The sequence below is a fragment of the Ctenopharyngodon idella genome, chromosome 24 (genome assembly GCF_019924925.1).
Source record: "Ctenopharyngodon idella isolate HZGC_01 chromosome 24, HZGC01, whole genome shotgun sequence".
NCBI classification, from domain to species: Eukaryota; Metazoa; Chordata; class Actinopteri; order Cypriniformes; family Xenocyprididae; genus Ctenopharyngodon; species Ctenopharyngodon idella.
The window spans coordinates 10,985,996-11,004,939 of record NC_067243.1 but is presented as its reverse complement, the minus strand read 5'-3'; the positions used below and the strand labels follow the sequence as shown (position 1 = coordinate 11,004,939).

The 18,944-nt window shown below is 35.6% G+C and overlaps 1 protein-coding gene across 2 annotated transcripts in view; it reads right to left on the bottom strand.

The window, feature by feature from the left end:
• Positions 1 to 18,149, bottom strand: part of smpd3 (sphingomyelin phosphodiesterase 3) — a 50,121-nt gene extending 31,972 nt beyond the window's left edge. For both annotated transcript variants that reach the window (XR_007928292.1, XM_051884206.1), the window contains exon 1: positions 17,935 to 18,149. The gene's annotated coding sequence lies outside the window, so the exon portion shown is untranslated. The remainder of the gene's footprint in view (positions 1 to 17,934) is intronic.
• Between the last annotated feature and the right edge of the window lie 795 nt (positions 18,150 to 18,944).

Genomic DNA, 18,944 nt, shown 5'->3' with positions numbered 1-18,944 from the left:
GCGACTGACACTGCACTGAGCACACTCAGGGGAGTTTGTTGCCATGGAGACACTGCACTCACTCATGAACAGTATTGCTGTTGTCTATCAGTCTGGTCAATGCCCCTTCAGTATGACACACACCCACATACAAACACAAAAATATTATTTAATCTACACTTATCTGTACTTCAGCTGTACCTTAGTGGTCTAAACCAACTAAAGGTAATGTCTTCAAGCAAAATAAAAAATAAAATAAAATAAAATAAAATGAAATAATGAAATGAAATGAAATAAAATAGCATAAAATAAAATAAAATAGCATAAAATAAAATAAAATATAATAGCATAAAATAGCATAAAATAGCATAAAATAAAATAAATGAGCATGAAAATAAAATAAATGAGCATAAAATAAAATAGCATAAAATAAAATAAAATAGCATAAAATAAAATAAAATAGCATAAAATAAAATAAAATAAAATAAATGAGCATAAAATAAAATAGCATAAAATAAAATAAAATAAAATAGTACTTCACGAGGAGAAGCTGCCACATCAAACTAAGTAAAAATAAGCCTGATTAATTATTGAATATAAAGCTCCAAAATTAAAGTTGTTTATCCTTCCATCAAAGAGAGTTCTCCCATTTGCAAAGCAAAATATTTCTTAAAATGTATGTACAAGTGAAATATAAACAAATATTTTAAAACATAGAAACAGACAATGATATATATATATATATATATATATATAGAAACAGACAATGATATATATATATATATATATATATAACAGGGTTTTTCACTGTAAAAAAAACATTATACAGTGTATGAATGTCTCATAAGGAACACATCAAGTTCTATTTTAACCGCAACTTTTGTACGCAAACATAATAAACATAATCATCTTAAAAAGAGCATAGTCTAGTAATATCCAGGCAATAATCATTGTAAAAACATGTGAATGTTGTTCTAAAATTTTGGTAATGTATGTTTACTATTACAGTAGATGCTAAACTGTAATCAATGTATAGTTTGCAAATGGCTTTCTGGCCTACACTTAATATAATTGAAAAAATGCAGAGGGACAGCAATCACCAGACAAGTGTCTTCAAATCCCATGATGACAACACTTGCTGTATGCAAGGTGTTAATGAAGCCGGGTATCGCACTCATTTAAGTCGTAAACATTGCACAATTTAAATGAGATGAGGAAATTCCAGCCGAAGCATTGGCTCTCTTGAGTATTCTCACACTCAAATATGGGCTAATTGCAGTGGAAGAATGTTTGTGATATAATTTAATCCATTAACAGATCAAATGGCATTCATGCTGCATGGTAGATAAAGCTCATTTCAGCTGCTAATCAATGTGACACCTTTGTGGAGGGATTATGACCGTCAGATCCTCAATAATCCATCATTAATCAATGCAGGTGTAATCCTTATCAATCTGGCAACTGAGGGCTGTTTCAACAACAAACCTCCTACTATTGTTTTGTGATAATAAATTTTAACTATTAAAGAAAAAATTGAGAGATGCTAGACTGTGAAAACGTCTCCCTGCGTCATAGGAAGGTTTTTTTTGAGTGTTTTTAGCACATTGTTACGTGGTTTCTATGGTATAGTGGGTGGTTGACAATACTACTTTATTTTTATACTAAAAGTATGCATTAATAATAAATGTGCTTTTTTAATACTAATAAAGCCACAATTTTATACTAACAAATACATACTTAGTTTACCTGTTTGTAATGTCTTAATTATCTAACATATGTTTAAATAAATTTGTCATAAAAACAAGTTATGACAATAACTGTTGATGATTATATTTCAAAAATGAATTGTAGTAGAAAAATAATTGAAAAATAAATTTATAATTAGATTCAGAAATTAATGCAAAACCTGCATTATGTGCAATTTACTTGAGTGTTGATTATTATATCTAAAAATAAATAGCAACTGAATTTAATATTTTAGGCTCTGTTGTTAATTTTAACCTTTAATATATAGTATATTATAGTAATGTGCAAAAAAAGGGCTTCCTGTATATAGTTTACAGCATTAGCTGAGATTAGGGCTGGGCGATATGGCAAAAAAATAAAATCTCGATTTTTTTCAGAACGACTGAACGATTCACGATTTTGTTTTTTTTTATTTTATTTTTTTTATTTTTTTTTTACTGTTTAACTAGTCAACTTAACTACAATATGGTTTAGGTAACATTCTCTTTATTAACAATCTGGTTAAAAAAAAGTTCCATTCCAAGTGCACCACACATGAAGTGATCAACATGGTGTAATGTAAAACAATTTGTTAAATATCTTTGCAGAAATATGCCTGAAATATGAAGGCAAATGTTGTATAAACTTATCTTAAACACATCCTATATACTCAGAAATACTCAGAAATAAGAAAATGCCAAATATTTCTTAGTCAAAAAGTAATAGCAATAAATAACACCAGTAATAGTAACTATTATTAACAGCAAATGCTTTATAAAAACAGAAAACAACAGCAGCTTTCAGCCTGTCACCATCATGCAAACATGAAATATCAAACAGGTTTACAGGTTTTTGCATTCCATTGCGCTATTTGTCCTATTGTTTTTATGTTTGGCGGACATAGGTGTTGCACTTGTGTCTCGCGTCTTTTGCAGCGTCTCACTCCTGAAACGGCATTCTAAAAACACGGCGGTCAAGTTAAAAAGAAAGACATGTAAACTCGCGTTTAATAACTTTGCCTTTTTTTCTCATTCCACTGCCTGCGTCTCATTTTTATAACGCAATAACGCATTTCTGAATGAACAGCCACTTAAGAATAGTGATGTTCTACGTTCATAGAGCGTCACATGATAGCGGTTAATCAGGCGCGCCGGCGCCATCATGAGGTCGGATCATTTTCTTCTCCTAATGCGGTTTTCATTGCTGTATTGTCAACATGTCTAATTGTAACGCTTGCTAACATTTTTATTCAAAATCGCAATTTCTCGATTTAAAAAATAATAAAATCGAGGCAAAACATTAAATTCGAATTAATCGAAAAAATCGCCCAGCCCTAACTGAGATTTTTTTATCCTTAAGAAAATGTTAATTATGATTGAATTTATTTAAAAAGAGAGGCATGATTTGTTCACTAAACCACTGTTTAATAAAAAAAGAAGCAATTTGTTGTTTGTGTACAATGTACAATGTTTGTGTACCGTTACACCCCTAATATATATATATATATATATATATATATATATATATATTTTTTTTTTTTTTTTTTTAAATACGTAACTTAATATATGATAAAATAAAAAAAAAAAAGCAATAAAAGCAATAAAAAGCAGTCATGCAATTGTTACCTTAAAATGGCATTTCTACCTACAAAGCAACTTTTGCAGAGACAAGACTGGTTCTGTCACCCCTTTCATGAGTTTAACCCTCAACTATCCCTGAATTTGAATGCAGTTTAATGCAGGGATCTGGTTTAATGAACTGAATTACTGCCATTAGAGGAATGATCATTGCGATTATCTGTCGTCCAAAAAGCAGCAGATAACTCAAGTCTGATTGTGCCAAGACTTCCATTCAGCGGGGAGCGACCATTACTCACCCAGACTCCCTGACACCTGGTTACACAAGGTGATGAGTGCTTTTACTGTGTGGGCGCTTGTGAGATTGAGTGGCATCCAGGGGCAAGACAGACAGAGAGTGTTTGAGTGAAGAAGTGCGTAGGACGGCAGAGGAGAGGCAAGGTGCTATTAGATATGGCTGTGCTAGATTTCTCTCAATGTTCATTTCTTGTGATGTGTGTATGAATATACTGTACAGTGGGGTTCAACACTCTGAGACCACACTGGAAATATTTTTACTTTGAAAATAAACAAAATGAGAAAAAAAAAAAAAAAAAAGAAAGTTTATGACTTAAAATGTAAGTAATATTTAAGATTAAATACTATTTCTAGGTCACAAATCAAAATGTAAGCAGATTTGTGACTTTGACTATGTTAAGTCCTTTGTACAAAAGGTCAAAACCACAGAGCAGCTGCTCTTAAACATTCTACAATCATGCTGGATATAATATGGATCATCAGGTTTTGAAAAATTAATTAAAATTAATTTGCAAAATGATTTTAAATGCCAAATAATTTTATTATCCATATTTAAAACAAAAAAATATATATATATAAAAAATAATAAATATTTAATAATTTCACTCAAATTGTTAATTAAATATGACAAATATACTTTAATACATTAATAAATGATCAAATATCAAATTAGAAAAAAGAAACACAAGCATTATCTCTAGTGGTCTCATGCAGACCCTATTGTACTTTTGTGTTCGTCTTTGAATGAATTAAAGCTGCTACGCACAGATCCTTCGGTTTGTGGAATGACAGCAGAGGATTATGATGATGATTCAGTATTACCCATCATGCTCTTGGGCAGTGGCCCATATGGGCCCCCCCATCTCTACAGGGTGTTTGCTCTAAATATACTCTCAAATCTAGATCATGCTGGATCAATACTCTGCTACACACAGAGGCACACGCTTTCCACTACTATACGTATCATACTGTGTTTACTGAAGGAACAATTCCTCTGTGATATTTTCTCTGTGGTCATTTAACCTAGCTCTCCTCCCCCCCACCCCCGTCTCACATCTCTCTCCGTCTCGTTCGCTTTTTCCATCTGTATGCTTGACCCTAAGTGATCCACACAAATACAAATTGCTTTTAGACTTGTGGCTGAACACAAAGACAACTTGCAAATCAATAAACCCTGACCTGCCTTCGAAAGCACACATGTACGCAAATGAAAATAAAACGTGTACAAACACACACACACATAAATACAACACAATGCATCACAAGTTTAAAACCATACTCTCTCGAGGAACAAATATACTCTATGTTGTGGATTGATTTGCTCTACATTGCTCAGGTTGAACACCACTGACATGTGTTTATGTGTTTCTCTCTATATCCGTTTTTCCAGTAGATTTAATGTGGTCAAAGGCATTTTGAAGACAGATTGAAAACAGTGTACAGTCAGCACAGTTTCATCCAAACATGCATAGTAAGGGAAAACAAGCCACAATCAGACATGTCATCCAAATGTTCCTCAGCTCTGATGCAAATGAGTCATTTGATTACTTTATTCTTCCAATATTTTTTTTTTCTCCACAAAATGAGAAGCTATAACACAGACATTACATTCTGACTGATGCCAATAGCCAATTAATTTTATGACTGAAAACCAGTTTGATAACAGTTATGTATTTGTTTTTACTCGGCCTGTTAAAAAACAATTAAATTTCAATTCTACAGTGTTACATTCTTAAAGTAATACATTAAAACAAAATACAAAGACTGAGAAAATACAGCACTTTTGTAACCTGTCATAAAATAATCAACCTGCACTATATATGTTTGACTGTCTATGGTAGTAAAATAGTTTAATGATGATATCAGATTTTACCATATTAATATTCATGTACTATGATACATGAATAATTCATCTACTGCCAAATTATATATATATATATATATATATATATATATATATATATATATATATAAACATGGTAGCATTGCCCTGGTAGTAAAATAAAATAAAATAATAAAACATGGAATATCAATAATGATATCTAGGGCTTTTCACACTGCGTTTAACCAGGGTAATCTTCGTTCTTAACACTGCTTTTAACCCTGGGTAAAGGAACGTTTCACACTTGTAAGTGGGGTTAGCACAGCTTTTTAACCGGGGTTATGAAGCCCTGCAGTTAGCACTGCTTTTGCGGTGTTAAACCCGCATTGCGGTGAAAAACTTGCACAGTGTGAAACGATATGGCGTTAGAATGTTACAGCTAGATGACTGGCAACAGACAACCAATCGCATACTCGTATTTGCCTGGACAGTCACGGAAACTATATGGGTCACTGACGAATACGGTTTTTAAAAGTGCAGAAAAACATAATGGAAATATAATTAATGTTGAAGTTTTTTTAAGTGTTATCAATGAGATTATGTGGTTTTTATAATCAATTAACACTGATTTTGTCATTTTTTCCAAGATGGCCAAAATGCATCACGAAAAAAGTCATTCGGTTTAACCAAAATTTTGGTTTTACCGAATGACACTTTTGGTTATATCGAATGATGATATTTTCAAACAATGCTAACAGGGTAATATCTAGCTAGCAAGCAAAAGGACAATTAAACATTTTATATTTAGTGCAGGTTTTTAAAATATTACAACATTTTCCATGTTTTATAGCGGTTGTACCGAATGACCTGATGTGAAAACATGAATTTTTCAAATAGTTAAAAGAGAGTTAGTTACTTTGCTTCACGACCATGTGGTCCTTTGCATGTGTCTGAATGATGTCACATCCTGTCACATGATACTGACCACATGACTCGATCCAAAATGGTCTCTTTATATTGGTTACTCCGAATGACATCAATGAAATTCATTTTTCCGGACTTTCTTTCTCATAACAAAGCAACGACTTCTACACATAATTTTAATACCATTTTGCACTCTGTTGATATATGATGTTATAAAATCATGCCAGAATAAAAAATATATACATTTATTACATTTTAAGATATTTTAATCACAAATGAAATGGCTGTATTGGCCTTTGGACGGTTAAACCGAATGACCTTTTGACACTTTAAAATCTTTAAAATACCTTTATATGTAGGAAAATGTAATTAAAACCTTTTGGATTCAATAAAAGAGATTTAGTTGTACTACCTTACATACTTTGGATGTCATATCTTTGTTTTTTATTATTATTAAGGCTCACGTCATTGACCTATATATAAACAGTAAATTCAGCGTTTGAGAGGAAAAATGTCAAATCCTGACAGAAAACGCGTCAATTTGAGTGAAGAAGAGACCGTTTCATTCTTACCTTTATAGTCTGTTTTTACCTTTATGTAAACAGGTCACATGCTGCGTTTAACCGATGATCAATGACAATGACACCGCAAATATGCAAATAAGAAGGTTAACCCAGGGTTTAGGAATGTACAATGTGAAACATCAGCTTACGAATACCCAGGATTAATTGTTAACTCTAGGTAAATTATGAGGAACAAGATAACCCAGGATTCTGTTTACCCGGGGTTTAGAACGACCCAGGGTTAACTATTTCAAGTGTGAAAAGCCCTTCTGAGGAGCAGAAATAATTCTGCTATATCTGATTCAATTTAAACAGTGTACACAAAATTTAGGAATTTAACACCCCAAATAAATAAATATCCATTGAAGAGACTGCTGGTAAATTTCGAAACAGACACCAGGCCGTTAATCGGCCAAGACAATAATCTCAAAATAGCCTGAATCTAATCTGCCTAAGCTGAAATATAGGCCTATAACTACTTTGTGGTTCCTCTGTGTCTCAGTGAGTCCATCATGCGGTTTGAGACAGTCAGAGTTGATGTGTCTAGTTGAGAGCACCTGATCCTTCATGTCTTATTACATCACAGTCAGAGCAAATGAACAGAACGAGACAGGCACAGCCCAGAGCTCCAGCAGAGGATGGGAGGGGTGGAAAGGGGGCGGCATTGTCAGAGCGAACTCAAGCATACGAGAACAGAGTTGCCAGGGAAACCGCCCTAAAACCAAACGCCACCTCGCAGGCAAAGGAAACCGAGGTGAGCAGTAGGTCATATGTGGCAGAAAAAGAGAGAGAGGGCATCCCAGCAGGACAGAGACGGTGCACATGTTCTTTTGGTTCTCCTGCTGATCATAACATGTTCTGTGACAGCATATGAGCACCTACGACACCATCTCCTGCTGCCTGGCACCGCAGCAGCCCACATTAACATCCATACGTCTCTGATGTGTAGAGCTGCTACTTGTTTATAATAGCAGGGGACCATCAAGCTTAATTAAACACAGACACACACATTTGCCATACACAAACAGTGGCCCAAAAAGTATTTACAGGCCACTATTTGTTTAAAGACGCATAAATCATCACAATTAAATTACAAAATGTCAAACCAAATGCCATTTATTTGAAAGAAAAACAGCCCTCCTAATCAAAATCAATGTGAATTTTTGTTTGCAACCCATTTTACTTATGTAATCTGACAAAACAAAAGAGGATAGTCAGTGAGAAGAAAAAAAGTAGGAAGGGATTTAATTTTATCCATCTGGAATTAATTTAAAAAAACAATAAATGTGAGTTTGCTAAAACAATGTCTAAATAGCTAGCAATGATACACTGTAAAAAAACAATTGTTGGTTTAACTTAAAAAAAAGTAAGTTGCCTTAAAACTTTGAGTTCATTCAAAGTCCCTTTCAAGGAAAGTCCGGCCATATTTGCAATGCCTCTGGGCAGCTATTTTAGGCATCCAAGACTAAGTCCTATCGATTTGAACAGGGGAATCCTGAAATCTCAAAAACTGCTTGGCGAACTCACAATTAAATAACATATTTCAAATCAGCAGCAAAGTCATGAACCGTCCCATAACCGTGTTTCTTATGCTCAAATAGCGTTAAAAAAAGCTTATTTTTCAGGCTAGACGAGCAAATGCGCATGTGCAGTCCTAAGCGCAAGTCTCAGGTTTCAATGGGAACCAGAGCTTCCAGCTGCAGTGACGCAATGACTTTACAGTCAGCGATTGGCTCTTTTACTTAGAAGGCGGGACTTATTCCACCATATTGCGTGTTGCAGTTTCTCCCATTCATAACTAATAGGAGTGAACCGTCTTTCTATATCTAAAGTCGTTGGTTCGTTGAAACTAAAAATTTTAGTTAATACAATGAAGGCAATTGGTTTAATCAACAGAAACTCAAAATATTATGTTATTTGAACCACATTAATTATTGAAGTTGATTTGACAAAAGAAAAAATGTTGTGATAACAAATCATGAAAATAATTTTTTACAGTAAGATACGTAGTAGTAGTAGTAGTCATAATAATAATAATAAGTACTATTATTATTATTAGAATAACAAAGTAATTAATTGTTCACAATGAGACCAAGCATTAAGAAATTAAATTTCCATTTTAATTGTATGTATATTTATATTTAGTTTTATATTTAGTTATATTTTTATATTTAGTTATATTTAGTTGATTTTTTGAGAAAAAAAAAAAATATATATATATATATATATATATATATATGGGACCCATCAACTTTTTGGTTACCGACATTCTTCAAAATATCTTCTTTTGTGTTCAGCAGAAGAAAGAAATTCATACAGGTTTGGAACAACTTGAGGGTGAGTAAATGATGACAGAATTTTTATTTTTGGGTAAACTATCCCTTTAATACTAAATTAAAAAATTGCCTCACTGTTAAGTGATCTTAAAATCCAGTGAAATTGTTTATTACATAATGTGGAAAAAAAATAACTAAATAACCACAAAAGTAATATTACAAATCAGACACTTGTGAATGTAGTTTTTCGCCCCTGCATACCCAATTTGCACCAAAACAGAAATGCACGAATAGGTACCAGCATCAGCCACTAGGGGCGTCAAAAGCTGACCCCCCAGAAATTATCAAATGACTTCACACACTAGCACACATTTCCAACCCCAACCTGCACACACTCACATCTCTTCACCAGAAAAGCCTCTCATCTGTTTCGAGGTCAGCTCATATCCTGCAGGTAATGACAGACCTCATCCCTGTGCCGACCGACCCCTGACGGAAAGAGCAGGGTGCAGTAGGGTGGTTCTGAACCGAAGCACCCTCTGTAATCTACCAGCAGCCATGGCCTTAAGCGCATACACCCACAACCAGCGTCTCTCAGCCGGGCTGAGACTCTTAACTGGAGGTTCTCCCATAACCACAGCCCTAAAATAAGGACGGAGCCAGAGTTAGAAAGAGCAAACGCAAAGCATGGGTCCTAATCACACACTCCAGCTCCAATCATGCCAAACACAGTTATCTCCATCTACCGTATACAAGAGCTTCCCACAATTATTATGATTATCATTATCACGCAGCTAAAGCGATCCTATATCAAAATAACATATCACTTCACCAAATGCCTGTCAATCCATTAATGGATGGATGGCTAGGTAGTGTTAAAACCAGAGCTGAGCACACAGCCGATGTTCTATAAATGACCTACAAGGACACACACACACACACACACACAATCGTATTGTGCTGCTCTGTCAGATTAACTGAACAAAAACCAAATCCTTCTCTCTCGTTGCATTCATATTTCCCTGTGTACCAGCGGAGGACATCTAATCTCTTCATGTTAATGCAGTCTGTTCACAGAGCACTGCCAACATCAGCCAGCACACACATACACACAGGAGAGAAGTCTGGCTCAGAAATGGTAAGGTAAATATTGTTCTTTAGACAGATTTAAAGGGATAGTTCACCTAGAAATTAAATTCTGTCATCATTTACTCACCCTGATGTCGTTCCAAGCATGTGTGAAAAGAAGAAATCATGCACTTTTACATGCAATTCAAATAAATCAACGCTGAAAAGTTTGCAAAAGCACTGTTAAATATCATAGCAAGTATGTTGCAAATATTCAGTCTCCTCCAGTGACTGTAAGATGTAAACAGACACATTCATAAAATGTAAGATGTATCACACACACAAGTTATTTATTTTTTAATCCAGTTGAGATAGTAGTTAGATTGAAAGGTTTACATGGCTAAAATCTTCCCGTTAAACTGATTATTTAAGATCTACACCACCCCTTTGAATCAGATCAAAATTTAATTTGAATTGAGCTCAACAGGATTGTTTGATGAAGGCTTTTCAGTCTGATTATTAACAGATTATAGGGTTGTAGTATGTCAACGTACAGTAGTGAGTTGATCTCAAGAACCGAATCAGTGCAATTTGTGAATGAATCAGTCGGACTGGTTTTGTGAATCAAATCAGCTGCTGCTTGATTCATAAGTGAATAACTTTTAATTTTGGTGTCTTCCTTGCACAGCGATATAGTATGGCTTAGTGATGGGAGAAATTAAGCTTTTCGAAGCTTTGAATCAATTGAACCAATTGTTTCGCCAAATGATTCACTATTTTGAAGCATTCGAAACGACACACGCAGGTGACGCCTGCTGGTCATAACTACTATTGTTCCTTTTAATTATACAAATGTCTCAATAAAATGTCTACAAGTGCATAAAACTGATCAGAGATCAGGTAAAAACCATAGACACTTGTTCAAGGGTTCACCGCTGGGGGGCGAATCTTAGTAAATCCGCATGATTCATGGGTTCACAGAGATCGCATCCAGTGGTGAACCATTTCGAAACGTTTCGAAATAGTAATAGGTGTGTTCGACATCGGCTGCGGCTGGATGCAACCGATCGTTGAGAGTGGCCGCGTGCAGGCGGGGAGGAGCTGAAAACGGAGACGTGAAGTCGGACACTTTCAGCTTCTCGTAATGACGCTCGCGCTGCGTTTGCATACTTTATCACAGCTGAAGTGAAATAAATGCAATATTTGACTAATACACTGATTTTTTCATTCAATACTTTATGTACTGCTTACAGCGTCTGTTTTTACAAGAATAAAGTTCAACATAAGCATATATTATTTAAATACAAAATGTAGTGGGGTCTACGTTTTTTATCAGTTTTATTTTGATAAATACGACACAATATAACATCGCGACTACATGAAAAGAGCTTTAACTGTTATAAACGTGATCGTTGTCATGCGGTGAATCCGGCCAATCGTGAAACAGCTGCGTCGTCATCAGAGCTCGTGCAGCTCCTCTTGAGAAACTGCGCTGGCTGACTCAGGCGGCTGATCTCGAATCGCTCTCGCGGTACTTTGAAGCCATACGTCACAGTCACATGGCGTCGGCGCTGTCTCAAGTCGGACAAAATTTCTTACCGGCATGCACTGCTTCAAGTCAGCCGCCGATCAGTCTGTACGGCGCTGCAACAAGCCTAAAGACGTAACAAAGCCTCGTTTACTGAAATCATGTGACTTTGGCAGTATGAAACACACTCCGAACCAATGATTCGAAACAAAAGATTCGTAAAGCTTCATGAAGCAGTGTTTCGAAAGCACCCATCACTAGTATGGCTATGGAATATTGCCACGGACTATGCTCATGATACTTTTATCATATTTATAAAACAGAAATGCATGAATAAGCATCAGAATCTGCCACTAGGGTCATCATCCCCTAAAATCAGCTGACTCAAATGACCAATTAGTTGAACAAGACATTGCTGCTTGATTATTGGCTTGAATTTTGTGTGTTTTGCGCACAGCACTATTGTATGGCATCAGAATGTTTTGGAGATTTATCGAGTTCGAATTGTACTGACCATGATACTTTTAAGATGTTTTTGCGTTCTATGTGAAGCTTGAAAGCCTCAATGGCACTGAAATGAGTCTCCTTTTAATAAGAAAGCAAGACAAACAGATTTAGAACAACATGAGGGTGAGTACAATTTTAATTTCTGGATTAACTATCCCTTTAAAATCTTGTGTCTCGATCTAGGATTGTAGGCATGTATTTTTGAATATATTTGACCACTAAATTTCCATGTGCAAACATTGCTTTAGTCGCTCACAGCATGAGAAAACATTAGCAAACCTCACACAGAATGGATTCACTGTGCCTGCCGCGTCATTCGGCACTCAAAAGCATCCTTGAAATTCAGCACAGTGTTTGAATGAGGCTGAACAAGCTGTGCCCAAAATTCACACATTCACACACACACATGTAACACCCTTGTGCTATACCTGCCCTATTTCTGGCCCAGCGCTCCCCTAGTGTAACGTCTGTTGACCTGTAGCAAAACTAAAGACCTGTCCTAAAAATAGACTGTCACGTCACTATCACAATCCACCCTGCTGCTACACGGGATTGCTGTTGATGGATTCCGCATTCCCATTTATGTTATAGGCCATAATGTTATTCGTATTTGAGCATATTTTATGTTTAATAATAGTCTTTTTCCTGTGTTTATTTGATCATTTTTGTCTTTTGTCAGCGTAATGTTTCTGGACAATGTGTTTGGTATTTAATATGGTGTCTCTTTGAGAGAAGAGGATGGTGATGTTTTATAGGATGTAGTATTTACGTTAGTAGGGGGCATAACTTCCTTGGTGATCAGCTGTGGAAGCACAAGGTTTGTACCTTGTCTTTTGTTTGTTTCTGCTGTCTTCTTGGAAACAAGAATAAATCAGTTTTGGTTAAGAAACAAGAAGATGCTTGCAGAACTTTACTGACAGATTTTCAACAAATGATGGAATTTACAGTCAAGACTAAGGAAAATAACATGATGAAATGTTTTTATTTTTTTTTTGAATGTGACATTTAGGGTAAAACTAAAACTGACTATGCCACAACAGTAACAAACCAGTATTGTTCTTCTTCATACAAAGTAGCACAAATGGTCTCAAAACGAAACTCTTGAATACAATTCAAAGATTATACGGCATGATCCGTGCAAACTTTGGCAAATTCAGCGACTAGTTGTTCTCGAACACAAGCCATCTGACACAAGATCTGAGCAAATCCAGCCCGTATCACTGAATCATAATGACTCCAGAGATGCCAGAGCGACAGTCACACTTTACATTCATGATCAAGCTAAAACACAAAATAAGAGAGTAACAGAAAAACAGACGGAGATCATCTGTATATGGATGATTATTCAAATAGAGTAACTTCTCTGTACCCTAGGATGATTTTAGAAAGAAAACAATCATTTTAGTTTTAAAGGATACTTCAAATAGAGTGAATCTGTCCTGTTTTTAACAATAACTTATAAACCATTAAAGTATAATGTGAGCTATGAGGTTGTTAATCTAAAATATATATGTAGTTCTGTCATGAAACTCTCGATGGCACAGGCTGAAGGTCCTTAACGCAATCTGCTTGTAATCTCATCATTCTCTATAGGGCTCAGCTGATTGGTTCCTGCTGTATCAGTAGCCAATGAGCTTGCTGCTCAACCTTCAAATACTTGGTTAGCATTTGCCTAGCATTAGCATTAGCAGTGCGCTTTCAGAAACCCTCCAGCTTCCCCAGCTCCACCTGTATAGATCTGCTACGGGTAATTCATGCACGCTATATTGTACAGCAGCAGCATGTCTTACTTGCTTACAGCAGTGTGTTAAGTATGTTTTGGCAGTAGCAAGTCCCGTACTTGCTCTGTAGCAGCAGCAATAACCAACAGCAGCGTAGCAAAACTATTCCGCTAAGACCAAACATATCAACATTGTCATATCCATTACCATGTCAAACACTCCAAGAGCTGTCAAGACATAAATGCTTTTGTTGAAGCCGTCAGCCCGCATTATTTCAACTTATTTTTTAAATCATGTTGAACTGAATAATTCCAGCTGAAAAACTACATTACCCATGATTCTGCAGTCTCCAAATGCTCTCAAACACAAATATTTGTATATACATGCATATTTTGCAATAAACAAAATATATTGTTTCTACAAATATATTATCAATATCTTGAAATCAATAGATTTATATTTCTCCATTTGCAATGCTTTTTGGGATTGTAGTTCTTTACCTCATTAAAGCCGTTAAGTTGTACCTTTGTCTTTTTGCCTGATTTTCAAATACATTCAAATCAAATGTTGTGATTCTATAATAAATGTATAGTAATTAGGCCTGGGTGATAAAATGGTATCGATATTTATCGACAGTACATCTTAATCGATAACGATAGAAAAAATGTTCGATACAACTCTCGATATAGTTTCACTTATATGACGTGAAACGAGTGACACGCAAACAAGTTGCTGTGGAGTTCAGTTGCGCAATCGCCACGTGAGATCAAACACACAAACACATGAAAATGAGTGCTGTACCTGCCGGTGATGAGGAGATTGTGAATAAAAAAGGACATATCAGCTTGTCGGTGTGGCAGTATCATGGTTTCCTTACGTCTTACAGTTGATCTACTTCAAAGTTCGTCTTGAGAGAGCAGTTGTCATGTCGGTATAAACAGCTGCACAAACAGTGTTTCCAATCACACGGTATCTTTATTTCTGTGCTACAAATATTCAAATTATCACAGAAGTACTGAGATAAAAGTTCATAGTTCAGATAAAACTAAAGTCTATGTTGTCGATCAAAATAGAGCAAATCAGCTTTTGAAAGAAACTTGAAAATAAAAATGACGCATTAATCGATTACATTGTTTCACCACCAGGTGGCGATAAGTGACTGTTAAAAAATGTATTTGACGTTGAATCTACATTCAACAGATTCTTTCAAATACACTGATTCATCCAGTAATGAAACAAGAGTATGAGTCATTGAATCATGCATCCAAACAGATTTTTTTTTTAAAAATAATTAATTCAACTATATTTAAAATTGTAAAATAGACTGCAGCAATTAATATTTTGTCATAACCTCTAGTAAATTACGTTATTTCGTTTAGCTGTCATTCAGAATTGTGATCTTGGTTTGAAACAAACAAAAAAGTTTCTCAATTTCTCCAGAATTGTGCAGCTCTAAGTTTCTTTAACACTTATTTATTTAATCTTCATATAAAATATAAAAAAGATTTGTTTACATTTTATTTTGCTTTGTTTTAAAAATGATTTGTTGTTTGCCTTAATTAAAAATGCATTGGTTAAATTAAAAAAAAAAAAAAAATCTACTAATTTTTTTTCAATAATTATCGATACCGATCAATATAAAACATTATATCGTGATAATTTTTTTAGCTGTATCGCCCAGCCCTAATAGAATTTATTTGTCCCCAAATAAATTTTGAGAATGCATTTTTAATTCATTTCAATATTTATTTATTTTTTGTAATAGAAAAAGATTCCATTGCTCCAATAATGCTTTCATTAGCATCAGGTAGAGTAAAAAAATTCTGTTTTTTACACATTTTAATTAAACCCCAATCCATTTTCTGTGTCAGAAATAAATAATCTTAATTATGTCAGATAACACTGAAGCAAAACATGGTCAGATCAAAGTGTCTGAATAATATTTGGTATATATATATGATAAAGTTCAAAGTTAACTGACTGCAAATTGAAGGCATATCTAAAACTACATGTAACCAACTTTATTACCATTCCAATCAACATATCTCAAATCACACTTAAAGGTAGACCAGGATGTGATAAGTGTATTTACTGAAACAGTTTTTTCCAAGTAGTCCAAACTAACTGAACAATCACCCACATTTGGTTTACATGAGGATAAAAATGAATAGTTGTAAAACAAAAGAATGAAAATCATTTAAAAAAGTGTCCAGAGAGACACTGAAACCAAATGAAACAACAAGAGAACTAAACTTGCATTAAATCATTCTTTGACAGTGTCTATTTATTTTGTGGCTTCCACTGAAGCACATCCTGCTAAGGCAGATTAAATGTATCATGCTTTTCAGCTCTTAAGAAGCATATTAGGATGACACAAGCTCCTCTCAGCTGTTCCTCTAATGGTTTCGGCATAATTACTGAAGGTATGGCTATCTGCCCGAGAACCCCACGTGAACACTTCCTGATGGCCGCTTTGGCACACTGACCGGAGTATTTGACATGAACCGGTGTTGTCTGATGTCCTGTGCTTGTCTCATATTCAGATAATGTGCTCTAATGAAGAAACTTCAGCAAATCTAGTGAGCAAATGACCCGCTGTGTCGGATTAGCACTGCGTCATCACTTATTTCAATACAGTGACCACAATTCCCTCGCCCACTGTCGTGACTTGGCCTAATGCCTATCTTGAAAGGCTCTCTAAAGACCGGAGGAAAAATGGACCTATAAATCTGGAAACAACATGGGAGGTTTAATGGCTAAGCAAAAGCTATCTTCCAATAATGATGCTTAACATCACGCAGGTGGGGAAGTAGTCACGTAATCTATTAGAGAGAAGGGCAGCTTTTAAAGGGACGGTTCAGCCAAAAATGACAATTCTAAATATGTATTCACTCAAATGTTGGACTTTTTAATCTTACAAAAAGACTTGCAATATAGAGCACAAGTCATAAGGACCACTTTTATGATGCTTTTGGGTGATTTTTATAACGTTTTAATTGCATCTGCATGGAAAAAATAACGTCTCCTTTGGTGCTCCATGGAAGAAAAAAAAAAAAAAATCAAACAGGTTTGGAACCACATGAGGGTGAGTAAATAATTCCAAAATTTTATTTTAGGGCAAAATTATTACTTTAAGGAAGGATCATGATTTTAATGGTAACATTATCATGCATTTTTAGGTCATTTTGGTGTGTGCAAGTAGAAGCTCGGTCAGAATCTCACAGGACCACACCAACTTTTTTTTAAGAGAGTATGTTGTTTAACACCACACTACCAGTCCCTTGTCACAGAGAATACCTTTTTTAGCCTGTATAGCATTCACCTGGAACAACTAGACAAATAGGGTTAAAGAAACACAGTCGCTCTAGCTGCCACACCTTGATCTGTGGTTTAAATTGCACACTAAATCACTCCATCTTACTACAATTCTGAATCCTATGCAGTCTTATCTGAAAGTATGCATATGAAAACATGGATTTAAGATACAAATATTTAATTTCACGATGCTGTAACTGAAAATGCACCTTTCATTTTTAATTTAGAAACAGTAAAATCTGACATATTCCTATACATCACTGTCAAAATAGATGCTGCAAGGCATACCTGACTCTAAATGCATGCCTTGCCTCAGACTGATGGCTGTTGGTGGATAAAGTGGTCACATACGAGTCTAACACACAGCCTCATGCACATGCAAACATTATTCAAATCCCTCGCCTACAATAGTGCTTCGAAATCAAAGCTTTAAAGCCAGAGGCAGTGCATTTCTGCGAAACAATTAATCAATAAGCAGTCTAACATTTAAATAGAGCAAACCCCTTCCAGGCGCACAAAGAAGCGTGGTAGGTGATGCTGATAACACTCACAGGCAAACCCTTCTTCCCGTTTCAGCTTTCTCTGTAACTTTTCCTTTCAAACCAGTCGAATGGGATATTTTCTATACTCACAATTCAGTAGTCTAACAGGTGAGTGCGTCCTTTCGCGCTATTTCCTTGCGAGTTTCCAGATATCTGATTTCCCTCGCCGTGTTCCGCCTCTCCGCCCCGCGTTGCAACTGCTGACGACGACGCTGAGTTTCTTTCCAGCACCAGCGCGCTTTGAACAGCTCCACTGACGTCACTACCCGCGAAACCAACCGACGCCACGCCTTTCAATCCGCTGAGCCGGAGACCCCACCCAACAGACACTAGTGGTTGGGAGTTCGATTCATCCATGTGATTCGAATCTTTTGAATCAGTTCACTAAAAAGATTTGTTTGGTGACTGAATTTGGAATAAAATAAGGGCATATTACATGTTTTTGACATATTTATTGTAATTTTTATCACTGTTGTTTTTCTAATGGTAACAGCAACGCAAAATGTATGGTCAATTCCACTTTCAAGGCCCATTCACATCAAGGACGACAACTGATAAGGATAAAGATAGGCAGCGAAAAAAAACACCCCGTATTTCATATGTTTCATCCATGATTGCTCACTGGTATGCAGACTGAAGGCCTCCTGAACTTCCGTAATACATATAATTCCATTTGGGTGTAGTAGCCTAGGCTTATGGCCTGAATGCGTAGGATTGACCAAATTTTGTTCTGTATGTGTCTCAAACCACTTACTGAGTCAGAGTTGACTGAAGTCATATGCTGCGTTCAAATTCGCCTACTGTTTTCGTGAAGAAAAAGTACATACTTTTGAGTGTGTAGCAGAAGAGTAGGCCTATGCAAGCATTGGGACATACTACTTCGTCATAATTGCGTCTTTAACGGACGTTCTGTCGCTTAGTTACGCAACCGTTTAAACTGCCCTCTTGTCACAGTTAAAATCCTCCACATACAATTAAATTGAATTTCCTACCGTTTCGGAGAGAAATGTAGTCGCATGTTGATCTGCCAGTCATGGGTCTTTCGTTTGGAGAACTCTCCTCATCTTTGCTTAATGATGCATTTAAAAGTTGATGACCAA